This window comes from Brienomyrus brachyistius, unplaced genomic scaffold (genome assembly GCF_023856365.1).
Source record: "Brienomyrus brachyistius isolate T26 unplaced genomic scaffold, BBRACH_0.4 scaffold27, whole genome shotgun sequence".
Classification (NCBI taxonomy): Eukaryota; Metazoa; Chordata; class Actinopteri; order Osteoglossiformes; family Mormyridae; genus Brienomyrus; species Brienomyrus brachyistius.
In genome coordinates this window covers 4,860,972-4,873,300 of record NW_026042306.1, presented here as the reverse complement: position 1 = coordinate 4,873,300, position 12,329 = coordinate 4,860,972, and the positions used below count along the sequence as shown (strand labels likewise).

The 12,329-nt window shown below is 47.3% G+C and overlaps 1 long non-coding RNA gene across 1 annotated transcript; it reads left to right on the top strand.

Moving 5' to 3' along the window:
• The first annotated feature begins 880 nt into the window (after window positions 1-880).
• On the top strand, window positions 881-2,263 carry LOC125720931 (uncharacterized). The gene is made up of 3 exons (XR_007385613.1): window positions 881-1,120; window positions 1,268-1,400; window positions 1,615-2,263. It is a non-coding gene; the product is annotated as an uncharacterized LOC125720931 (long non-coding RNA).
• Window positions 2,264-12,329: the final 10,066 nt, after the last annotated feature.

Genomic DNA, 12,329 nt, shown 5'->3' with positions numbered 1-12,329 from the left:
TGTAGTAAGAATCCACGCAATAAAAGTCACACTGAAATATCCAGGTGTGGATACAGATGTGTCTGCGTCCATGTGCCTGCTGAGTACTTTGTACTTTATGGTATGCCAAGTGTCAAGCGCTGATTTTTCGTGACTCTGCAACAGATGAAATGCATTTCCTGCTTCCACAAAAGCACTCCGTAATTCCGCAGAATCGATTTCTTCCACGAAATGACTCTGTATCATTCATGACATTCCTTTCCTCCACAAAATGACTTTCGTTCAGGAAATGCATTTTGTACACAAAATGAATTTATTCAGTTGACAAAATTCATTTCGCCCACTAACATTCTTCCATTCAATTCCAGTCCGTTTCCAAGGAGATGTTGGAACAGTTACGTCAGTTACATAAGCAGTAGCCTACGTATGTAAGTTCTAGAATCTAGAGTGCTGATGTCATTCGCATTCCTATATAAACGGCAAATTCATCTTCACATTTCATTTTGAACAAAATCAACATACGTGCATGTACATAAACTTTAACATGGCAAGGAATTTCTTTCAGAGAGCTGTAAACCAGCTTAAAAACAAAGAGTTTCGGAAGTATCTGAGGAGGTATGTGCATCCAGAGGCGCTTGCAGTTTATGTAAAAATCCAATATGTAAACTTTCCTTGTCGATTGCCGTCAGTGTATAAGAAGCTTAAACTCTTCACTTTGTTGTAGATGTAAGCATAAAGTCACTGCTTACATTTGGGTCCCTCATTGCAGAAGTGCTGCTGGTGATCACAGAATTGCACTTATAATTTTTTTTGTTTGTTTTCTTTGTCTTTCCGTGATCTGAATGTGCCTGTTGGGAAAATCCTTACAACAAAAGCACGGTAAGAAAGTAACAAACTGATTTTTTGTTAATATACATGTAATTTTATGACTACTGTTTAATAATCTCACACTAATGTATTGTAAGAATCCTCTGAAATTTATTTAATGGTACCTTCACCCTGCTGCATGTTAGATCAGCTCTGTGTTTTATTGTTTGATTTCAGCACTTCTGGGGACCAGTTATTAATTGGGGTCTTCCCCTAGTCGCAGTCAGCGATATGAGGAAGAGCCCCGACATCATCAGCGGTCGAATGACCTTCGGTAAGAGGCAGAGGGCTCACCTTCCATCTATATGAGCGTCCACTGGGTCACTCGGGACTCCAGAGGGACTTTTTAAAGGTTTTAAGCTGGTTGCTCTTCTTCTCTTCTTTCTGGCCTCTGACCCCTGCATGATCTTTGTCTCCCCAGCTCTTACCTGTTACTCAATGATATTTATGAGGTTCTCATACCGAGTCCAGCCCCGAAACTGGCTCCTTTTTTCTTGCCACATGGCCAATGTGACGGCACAAGTGATCCAGGGAGGCCGGCTCATCCGACACAAGTAGGTCCCCACCAGGCTCCCTCTAGAATATTTAAATCTTCACCTCATATCTGTTGATTAATGCCATATTACTGCTCGACATAGCATTTGCAGCCGGCAGCCAGGCAATCACTCTGCCAGCTTTTCTCCTAGTCAGATCCTTCCTTAATAGTGTCACACAAGTACCTTTTATAGGTTTGTGTTCTTCATGAAAGTTTTTTTTCTTCCATTTCAGAATGCAGAACAAAAATGCGAAATGAGCCTTTCCATGCAGTAGATAAGAGCACAGACGGGTTCGTGCAGATAAAGGCAAATTGAGGAAGATCTCTACCAGATCCATGCATCAGATCAAGAGAGCAGCTGCTAAAATGCCATTATGTAGCAGCAAACAGATATTTGAAGCTGCTGGTGCCTCTGGAGTCCCATGGACATCAAGGTGTAGAGTCCTCCACTGCAACTGTGCATAAACCTTCTATTCTGCCACCACTAACCAGTGCTCACAAGCAGAAACTGTCCAAATACACAAGTTTAATGGATGCAAGACTTGTGAAGCTGCTATCAAATAAGGGGTCCTATGTCAAAATGTGACGTGACCTGTTTGATTTCAGTACATATGCTGCAAACACAACAAATGACAATTTTCAGTTCTTTGCAACTTATAAAGTGTTTTGCAGCTTACTGTGCATAATAATTTGGAACAGTTCATTGTAAGTGTTTTGTTTGACAAAAAAATACTGTAATCATTAGATTTGTTCAATAAAATTTGAATTGCACTCAATAGTTGACAACATGAGAATTATTCTGACTATATGTGTGTTCATTTCTTGCATTTTTCTTATTAGGAATCCACACGTAAGTAGGGGCAATTCACTGCCCATACAAAGTGCGAGGGGAAAATATATACCTAATGAAGACTGTAGTTCTGTATTAGACAAAATCATTTTATCATATGGTCAGTTATTTTTATACCTACATAAGAACATAAATTTACAAATGAGAGGAGGTCATTTGGCCTATCAAGCTCGTTTGGGGAGCACTCAACTAACAGCTCAGAGTTGTTAAAATCTTACAAAAGAACAAGTGTGACGCCCGCTCCGTCCGCTCCTCGTGTGTGCCACGCCCCCTAATTACCCACGTGTGATTTCCTGATCGTGCCCAGTCGTGTCTTGTTTCCTGCTGCCTTGTTTCATGTATTTAAGTTCCTGATTTGTACTAACCGGTGTCTGTCATTGATGTTAGTCGCGTCAGATGTTCCCTGCTACCCGTTCCCCCCGATTCCCTTATTAAAACCCCAGTTTGCCCCGTAATTCGCCGGTCTGCCTGCTTCCTGTCTGCTCGCCTGCCTGTTCGCCTTCCCGGCTTCCAGCGTCCCGTGACAGAATGACAGACCAAACCAAGGAGGCGCGGCAGCAGACCGAGGAGCAGCATCTCGGTCTGCTGCAAGAGACCTATTATTGGTTGAACCAGCCAGAGGTCCAGGAGGATCCTCTGGCTTTGGAGTTCGCCAATCGCGGCGCTGATCTCCTGATGGAGAGGCCTCCACCGGAGAGCGAGCACCTCCTGGAGGAGGTACGTGCTTGCCTCCAGCAGCTAGCCCAGCGTCTCATGGAGCGGAGACTTGAGCTAGCTGTACCACAAGGCACGGAAGCTGGGTCCCCGTCGTCCGTCCTAACGGAGAGGGTGCAGCCTCCTGCCAGCACCAAAACCCGGCGGAAAAAGAAAAGGACGAAGTCGCCAGCGGTCGCCCCGTCTATAAACCTGGGAGCGTGCGCGCTCGTCCCCGCTGCCCTTGCGACCAGGGAACTGGAGGACTGCCCGGTCAATCTTCCCTTCACCGGCGCTGCACCGCTGCTAGCGCAGCCGGCTTTCCCCATCCGGAGAGAGCAGCCCACCGCTACGGACCTACCACCGCCTCTCGAGCGGTATTTCTTCCGGCCCGAACGACTGGCCAATAAGGGGGCCAGCGCGGTGCGAGATGGCATCCCGCGAATACCCCGACGATTTAAAGGGGCCACGCTCGTCTTGCCCGCGCAGGACTTGCCAGTCCCGCCACCGCCTCTGACTGAGCAGGCAACCCCTGTGCCTGCAGCCCCTGCTCAGGCCGAGCAGGCAACCCCTGTGCCTGCAGCCCCTGCTCAGGCCGAGCAGGCAACCCCGGTGCCTGCAGCCCCTGCTCAGGCCGAGCAGGCAACCCCTGTGCCTGCAGCCCCTGCTCAGGCCGAGCAGGCGCCTTCGTTACCGCCATTGCCGGCGGACCCCGCTGCCGTGCAGCCGCCGCCGCCTGCGCAGCCGCCTTCGCTGCCCCCTTCACCTGCTGCAGCTCCCGGGCAGGCGCCCTCACTGCAACCAGCTCCTGTTCCTGACCGCGCACCTGTTCCTGACCGCGCTCTTGTTCCTGCAGAGGTGCCCCCTCTGCAGCCGCCTGCTGCAGCTCCCGGGCAGGCGCCCCCACTGCAGCCGCCTGCTGCAGCTCCCGGGCAGGCGCCCCCACTGCAGCCGCCTGCTGCAGCTCCCGGGCAGGCGCCCCCACTGCAGCCGCCTGCTGCAGCTCCCGGGCAGGCGCCCCCACTGCAGCCACCTGCTGCAGCTCCAGGGCAGGCGCCCCCACTGCAGTCACCTGCAGCTCCTGTCCCTGACTGCGCTCCTGTCCCTGACTGCGCTCCTGTCCCTGACTGCGCTCCTGTCCCTGCAGAGGCGCCCCCTCTGCAGCCGCCTGCTGCAGCTCCCGGGCAGGCGCCCCCACTGCAGCCACCTGCTGCAGCTCCCGGGCAGGCGCCCCCACTGCAGCCAGCTCCTGTCCCTGGCCCCGCTCCTGTTCCTGGCCCCGCTCCTGTGACTCCTCTGCCCTTGCCTCGGCGTCCTCGGCCCCGACCGAGGGGCGTGATGTCCGTGTCCCGTAAGGGGCGGGGACACAGACGCAGGGCTGGGGTCCCGCCCGCCCTGCCCCCTGGCTCGCCCTGCCTCGCCTGCGCTGGGGCTCGGTTGGCGCCTGCGGGTCCTGGCCCTCCGGGTCGGCTGTCGCCTGCGGGTCCCCCTCCGATGCCTCGTCGCCCTGCCTCGCTCCCCCCTCCGGTGCCTGGTCGGTCGCCGGGGGGCTCCCCGACGGCGGCTCCTCGGTTGCCTGCGGGGCCCCTACCTCCGGCCCTCCACCGGACGTCGCCGCCTGCTGCGGCTCCCCCCTCCTCCGGGCCTTCGCCGTGGGCCCCTCCTGCTCCCTCGTCCCCTTCCCCGGTGCTCCCTCCTGCTTCCTCCCTGGCCCCTCCGTGGGTCCCTCGCCCTGCCTCCTCGGCCCCTCCGAGGTCCCCTCCGGCTCCGGCCTCCCGGCCGCCTGCGGCCCCTCCGGCTGCCTCCCGTCGCCCGCTGGGGCTCCCTCGGGCTCCCCTTCCTTCCTCCTCCTTCTCTCCCTTCTTTCCTGTCTCTGTCCCGCCTGTCTGTGTTCCTCCTCCTGCCTTTGTTCTGCCCCGCTCTGTTCCTGGTTTCCCGTCGTTCCCTCCCGTCACTCCCGCTCCTTTTGTTCCGCCTGTTCCCTCTGTTTCTCCCTTCCTGGTCTGTCTGTCCGCTTTTCCTGTCCTGTGTAGTGTCCTGTCTTGGCTCCTGCCTCTTTGTCAGTTTTGCCTGTCTGTCTTGTTCCCTGTTCCCCGTTGATTTTTTTTGCCCTTGTCTTTCAGGTTCTGGTTTCCCGGTCTCGTCCCGTCCGTCGCCCCCTTCCTTGGCGCGCCCGGTGTAGCGCGCCTTTGGGGGGGGGTTCTGTGACGCCCGCTCCGTCCGCTCCTCGTGTGTGCCACGCCCCCTAATTACCCACGTGTGATTTCCTGATCGTGCCCAGTCGTGTCTTGTTTCCTGCTGCCTTGTTTCATGTATTTAAGTTCCTGATTTGTACTAACCGGTGTCTGTCATTGATGTTAGTCGCGTCAGATGTTCCCTGCTACCCGTTCCCCCGATTCCCTTATTAAAACCCCAGTTTGCCCCGTAATTCGCCGGTCTGCCTGCTTCCTGTCTGCTCGCCTGCCTGTTCGCCTTCCCGGCTTCCAGCGTCCCGTGACAATAAGAAATTTACAAACGAGAGGAGATCAATCAGCCCATCAAGCTCTTTTGGGGACAACTTAACTAATAGCTCAAAGTTATTAAAATCTTCTCTAGCTCTGATTTAAAGGAACCCAGGGATTTAGCTTGCGTTACACTAGTAATAAGACTATTCCATACTCTACGTACACGCTGTGTAAAGAAATACTTCCTCAAATTCGTTTTGAAATGTTCTCCCACTAATTTCCACTTAAGGCCACCGGTTCTATTATTTAAACTAATATTGAAATATCGAACAGCATCCAGACCTGTTAGAATTTTATATACCTGGATCATGTCCCCCCCTTAGTCTCCTTTGCTCGAGGCTAAACAGATTCAGCTCAGGTAATCTCTCCTCATAAAACATTCCTCTAAGACCAGGAATAATTCTCGTAGCCCTACATTGCACCTTTTCCAAGGCAGCAATGTCCTTCTTAAGGAATGGTGACCAAACCTGCACACAATATTCTAGGTGGGGTCTTACCAAGGAATTAAATAATCGTAGCATCAGTTCCCTTGAACTCCACACACCTAGAGATGTAACCCAACATCCTATTGGCCTTTTTAATTGCTTCCCCACACTGGCAAGAGTGGGACATGGAAGCATCAACATATACACCGAGGTCTTTCTCATAATCAGCTACCTTTATTTCAGTGGAACCCATAAAATATCTGTACTTTATATTTCTGCTCCCTGCATGGATTACCTTACATCTATCTACATTAAATTTCATCTGCCAGGTATCAGCCCAGTCGCAAATTAAATCAAGATCCCGTTGTAGCCTCTGTGCTCTTAACCAGTTCTCAATCCAAGCTGCTACAGTTGCTAAAATCCCTTCAGTTTGGAGTTTAAGCAAGAGCCGTTTGTGGTGGACAACATCAAAGGCCTTCTGCAAAACTAAGCAGATCACATCATAGGCCTTTTTGTGATCAATTTCTTTTGTAGCTTCCTCAAAGAACCCAAGTAGATTAGTTAAACAGGACCTAAATCCCTAAATCCATGTTGGCTATCCCTCAGAATGTTATTTGCATCCAGGTAATCTACCATTTTCACTTGGATTATAGCTTCCATTACCATTCCAGTTATGCAAGTTAAACTGATTGGCTTATAGTTTGCTGGATTACTTCTATCCCCTTTTTTGAATATGGGTGTTATATTGGCATGCTTCCAATTAGAAAGTGCCACACCAGTAGATAAGGATTTCTCAAATAGTAATGTTAAAGGTTGGCTAATAATATCCCTCATCTCTTTTAAAACTATAGGTAAGATGCCATCAGGGCCCTGCAATTTATTTATTTTGAGCTTAGCAAGGCTTTGTACCACATCAGCCTCAGTTATACTTATATTGCTCATAGAGGACACTGTATTTGTATTAAATGGTGGCAGGTTACCTGCGTTCTCTATTGTGTAAAAGAATCATTAAACTCTTATTTTTACTATATCAATTTCATTTTCAGTTATAAGACCCTTACTATCCTACAGATTACTGATTTCAGCTTTTAGAGCTCTTTTGGAGTTAAAATATTGGAGGAAACTTTTAATGTCATCCTTAGCCTCCAATCCAACCTTCCTTTCTACATTCCTCTTACAGGTTTCCCACGTGTCCTGAAAACCTGAAAATATTTAGGGTTATTTTCCAGTCATTGAAATGACCTGTAAAGTGATACAAATGGCAAAATGTCCTGGAATTTCATTTCTGTTTTTGCTTTTAAATTTTTCTACATTTGTAAAATTGAGGAATCACAATTATAACAACATCATCATGAGCAGAGCTTTGGAATGTTTCTCACCCAGTTTGCTTCTGCTATGTTTTAGATGTAATTTGTGTCCTTGTGAAATTATTATACATTATTTGCCTTTTTAAAGATGTCCAGTGAGACCATTACAATTGTTGACCCATTGGAAAAGTAAGATGCATATGAATGTAAATTTCTGAGAAATTGGAGGTAACTGTGCATATGATGTCATGTGGGAATATTTCTAATTAAACAAGTCACTCCGATGTAATTTAATTGAAAACATGTTAAGAGTTATTACATGCATTTCAGTAATGACCATTGGAGAGAAAACACTGGCTTTAATTCTTAGCATGACTTTTTATGTTCCCAGATTTGAATACAGTTTTTAATGTCTTTTACAATATCTAGAAATTTTCTGAAGATGAGAGACTGTGCCGAGCACAATGCAGTGTGGCAAGTGCAAACCCGAGCTACAGCAAGATTCCAGCAGTTGTGGAGTTCTTATTTTGAAGGTACCTGTTTGCTGAGTTATACTGGGCAGTTATTACTTTGAATTAATATGAATACAACTGAATTTTGCAGTTTGCACCTTTCAAGGGGTCACATCAGTGATATGAAGACGAGCCAAAGTGCAGTGAGCGCATCTCGAATGGAAATTGCATGTGCACTGCTGGAATGTCGAGGTATGTTTAGGACTATTGCTAATATTTTGGCAATTACAAATGAAAAGAAGATTAAGAATCTGGATGTACCAGATGAAACACCCTCAGAGAGAGGTCTTGTGGGATGGTGACATTACACAACAGGCACAAAATATTCACATGGTAACTACACTGGACGTACAAATCCTGTTCTAGTATCAACTGTCATAAATGTATGTTTTGTGAATTTTTTGGTAATATGATCTGTATCGGTAATCATTTACATTACAAAGCGTGTCGTTTGTAGCCTAGTCTGTGGTCAGTTGTATACTGTGTTACATGGTCAACAATGCAATAGAATTACAGTAATAACTACAGTATATTGTGCAGTAACAGTGTAGTAATTTAGGGTTATTCTTTTAACCCAACTTTCAATGTTGTGGACTATAATTTGCTGAATTGTAGTTGGATTTTTCAGTTCATTTTGAATAGATTATTCAAATGGTATGCTCCTAGGAAATGTAGAGGACTACTGTGTGGTTTGCTCTATGTTGGAAGGAAATGCTGATGAAAGCATGATTGAAATGGTAAGAAGTCATACTCCCATACAAATTATTCTGTTTCTACTTTAACATCTCAACTTGTCAAAGAAACATTTCCAACCAGTACAGCATTGACTGAATTCACAAAAGGAGAACTCCTGGAAATATACCTGATCCTTGTAATGAAGATATTTTAATGGAGCCAAAGGTTAATGCACTTTATTATGAACTCATAAAATGCTTGTCCTAACCTCACATATTTTAATATAGATTAAAAATCTTACGTTTCTCCAAAGACCTGTCATAAAGGTTTGTTTCGTTGTTTCAGATGACATATTAATTTAACTGTCTTTTAGGTGCAGTGTGACCTCTGCAGTAGGTGGGCACTTTTCTAATGTACCAAATATAAGAAAGACTTGACTTATGTTTGTGACAAATGTTCAGAAAAATAAACTTCGTTCAGTTTTTCTTTAAACCTGCTTGTTTGTTCACAGATTATTATAAAACTGAGGAAACATTTTTTTTATCACATAAGATGCCCACAATGTGGTTAAAACCAGCAGAAATGCATGGGGCATAAGAAGCTAATAACTACTTCATCAACGATGATTATTTTATGACATTACATTCTTAGTGTAAAACACTGATAGCCCATTAAAAACTATAGGCAGCAATTTCTGGCAGCATAAAACTATGTGTAAAAACTGCTACCCCCTCTAAAGTACAGGAAAGTTATTTTGATAGCATAAATCCTTATACAGATGTCCATTCAGGAGTATGGGTAGGAAATTCTGGCAAGGCAGCAAAAAATGGCAGAACATCGGCTTCTGCCTGTGAGCCGGAGTCAGAGCGGCTATTTTTCTTTCTCTATTTTTTTTTCCAAGCCGCATGGATTGGAAAACCTTGCTCTCGCGAGGTTTTTGTACCATGTGACATGGTCACGGGTGGTGACGTTTTGCAGCGCCGGCTGAAGTCGGACAAAAAATCCTAACCATGATGCATTGCGTTGGGACCAGAATGCATTGGTTTAAGCCAGCGCGGCAGCGTGAAGTGGAATGTACCCACAGACAAATGCAGCAATCACACGCACAGAGAAAGAAACAGGAGGGAAGGAGACGCGCGACAAAATGAGTGACCGCAGGAAACTCTGCGTGTGATAAGCACAGTAGTGTCGACGGTCGATTTTCAACCACTCAGAGAGCTTGTGGACCACCTGATTAGAGAAATGTGTACCATTATCAGTGGTAATGCATGTTGGAACATCCCATCGCGGGAATATTTCTTTTAATATTTAATATTTATTTTAAATATTTAATTTAATATTTTTCGCAACTATCTGGACCGTTGCTTGCTTGGCCGGGAAGGCTTCCACCCATCTGGAAAAGAGATCAACAACCACCACACAATAACGATAACCTCTACAGGGTGTTAGTTCTATGAAATCCATCTGCAAATGTTGGAAAGGACCCTCAGCTGGAGGAGTTGTGGCAGTTGGTGGCTTCAATGCACGACCCATGTTGTGAGTCATACATGTGGAACACCTGGAAACGAAAGTTTGAGCATAAGCCGTGAATGAAGGGGCGGTCCAGTGTCTCTGGTCCAATCCATGGGCCACCTTTGCCAATCCTGGAAAGGCAGACTTTGGGAGGTAAGGAAGATTAGTTGTTTGTTCCCTCCAGACCCCATCACTCCCCAACACTCCAGCTTTTCGTTTCCAGTGTCCTTTGTCCTCCGGAGTTGCCCCTGTCTGTAGGAGAGAAAGGTCAGCAGGATTAGTAGTAATGCACATCATCAGCTTCACTGGGGCCTCTGGGTCTGTGGCGGCTTTCTTTGCCCACCAATCAGCCCAGTTATTCCCCACGCTCACCTCGTCCTTTTGCTTAGTGTGTGCCTTACATTTCACAATGGCTAATCGTTTTGGCAGCTGAATGGATTGGAGAAGGTCCTACACAAGTGAGTGATTTTGAATAGGTTTGCCTGAACTTGTGAGAAATCCTCTCTGTTTCCACAGTGCCCCATGGTCATGACAGACTCCGAACGCATACCTTGAGTCAGTAAAAATAGTCACTTTTTGGTTTCTCATTTTATTACAAGCCTGAGTTAGGGCATACAGCTCTATTGCCTGCACGGACCACGTCCTTGGTAACTTCCCTCCTTCTATTAGTTCCCCATTCGGCCGGACAACTGCATATGATGTGGAGGGCTCCCCATTCTCCAGCCGGAGTGAACACCCATCCACAAAAACCAGTTCTCCCTCTGTTAGGGGTCCTCCTCCAAGTCATCCCTAGGCTTTGCCAATGCCTGGGTCGCCTCAATGCAATCATGCTCGTCACCGTCCACCTCAGTGGGAGCTAGTGTAGCAGGATTGACTGCTCCACATCACTCTATCGTCACGTTTGCTAAAGTTAGCAAAACGTTCTGATAATAGATCAGCCTAGCAGCAGTTAGGTGAGAGGTTTTTGCCTGAGTCAGAAGGGCATGTACTGCATGAGAGGCGCAGACCTGGAGAGGATGCATTTGCACTAGATCAGATGACATTAACACAGCTTCAGCAGTGGCTGCCACAGCCCGAAGACACGCAGGGAGGGAGCACGCCACAGAGTCCAACTTCCTAGAACAGTAAGCAATAGGTCAGAATTGGCCCCCGTGCTCCTGTCCCAGAACAGCAGTCATGAAACCACCTCTTTCATCCACACACAATTGAAACGGGCGTTTGTAATTTGGGACCCTCAATGCCGGGGTCACACAAAGCGCCTGCTTTAGATCAGTGAATGCCCGCTCGCTTTCATCTGTCCATTCTAACACATCGTGGGGTCCCATTCCCTTACCATGCATTAGGTCTTGCAGGGGCTGGGCCCTTGTGGCAAAATCCTGAATCCATGGACAGCAATAGCCAATCATACCCATCCATTTCATCATTTGCCTTTTGGTTGCAGGTTTTGGTGCCTGGGTGATAGCTTCCACCGTTTTGGCTCCCAGCTTTCTACCCTGGGAGTTCAGGACATGTCCTAGGTAGTGCACTTCAGATCTTACCAGCTGCAGCTTGCTTTTAGAGGCCTTATGTCCATTCTCTGCACAGAACAACAACGCTCGCGTATCTCTCTCACAACTCTCTCTCGTTTCTGCACACAGCAACAAATCATCCACATACTGCACCAGTGTACTTCCCCCTGGGGGGTGAAGCGCTCTAAGTTTTTTCCTAGCTCCTGAGCATAAACACTCGGTGACTCAGTATAGCCCTGTGGCATGACTGTCCAGGTGTACCTTTTCCCTTTAAAGGTGTGTGCAAACCAGTACTGAGAGTCTGGGTGAACTGGGACAGAGAAGAAAGCATTTGCCAGATCAATAACTGAAAACCATTTAGACTCTGGGGGTATGGATGATAGAATGGTGATTGGGTTAGGGACTATGGGCGCTCGCGGATACACTGAGTCATTTACCCCCCTTAGGTCCTGCACAAATCTCCAGGACCCATCTGCTTTCTTTACTGGCAGGATGAGGGAGTTCACCGGAGAATAGCTTATCTCAGCTATGGCCCCACGAGCCAGCAAATCGCCATGCACTTTTTCAATTCCCTCTTCTGCTTCTCTGGAGAGGGGGTACTGCGCGCGCTGTGGTCTGTATTGAGACTTAGGCATTACCCGTAGAGGTTCAGCCGTCACAATTTGCCCAAAATCGTTTTTCCCCTTTGCCCAAAAGTTTTCTGGGATCTCATCCAGCCATGCCGGTGAATCCTCAATCTCTACAGATTGCCCTTTTGTTCTATTATCGCAATGAATTTACCGTTTTACCTCAACAATTAAAACCTTGTCATACCTTTGTACAGTCCCGTCCTTAGTTACCCATCTACCTTTCTCCACATTCACCCAATCATCTCGCTCCTTACACTCTTTTACCCATAATCCTAGAAATTTCCAGTTTTTACCTTCTACCTTTCCCAAGGAGACATGTGGAACGCCTTCATC